Raw genomic sequence first — 496 nt, 5'->3', positions numbered from 1 at the left:
CTGGACGTCCCCAACAAATCATTTCCAAGAGACATTAGCCAGGATAATTGCAACCCATCATTTCTCTGTCCCCCAGCCTGGTCTCTAGGGAACCACCAGACATTTAGGGAATTTCATAGAACTTTAAAACTGAAAGGGACCTTAGAGGTCACTTAGTTTCACCCACTAATTTTATAAAGTTTCACATGAGTTTTGTTTTTTTTTACACCAAAGTTATTTCCTGATACCTCCCCCTCCCCCACCTACGCACCACAGAACTCATCCTTGTAGCAAAAAAAATAGAGTTAGCTGGAACTGACCAACTCAGTGATACAACTAACAGTAGATATATGAAGATAGATGGATATGGATGGATGATGGATGGATGGATGGATGGATGGTCAGGTAGGTAGAAAGATAGATAGATAGTGAGATGGAGATAAAGAGATAAGATATATGGGGATAGAGAGATAGAGATAAAGAAGAAGATAGGGACAAGGGGAGGGAAAGAGACAGA

This window comes from Petaurus breviceps, unplaced genomic scaffold (genome assembly GCF_028583685.1).
Source record: "Petaurus breviceps papuanus isolate PSGF00001 unplaced genomic scaffold, PetGlider_PUasm1.0 156, whole genome shotgun sequence".
NCBI classification, from domain to species: Eukaryota; Metazoa; Chordata; class Mammalia; order Diprotodontia; family Petauridae; genus Petaurus; species Petaurus breviceps.
The sequence above is the reverse complement of the archived record's forward strand: the minus strand, read 5'-3'. Positions refer to the sequence as shown.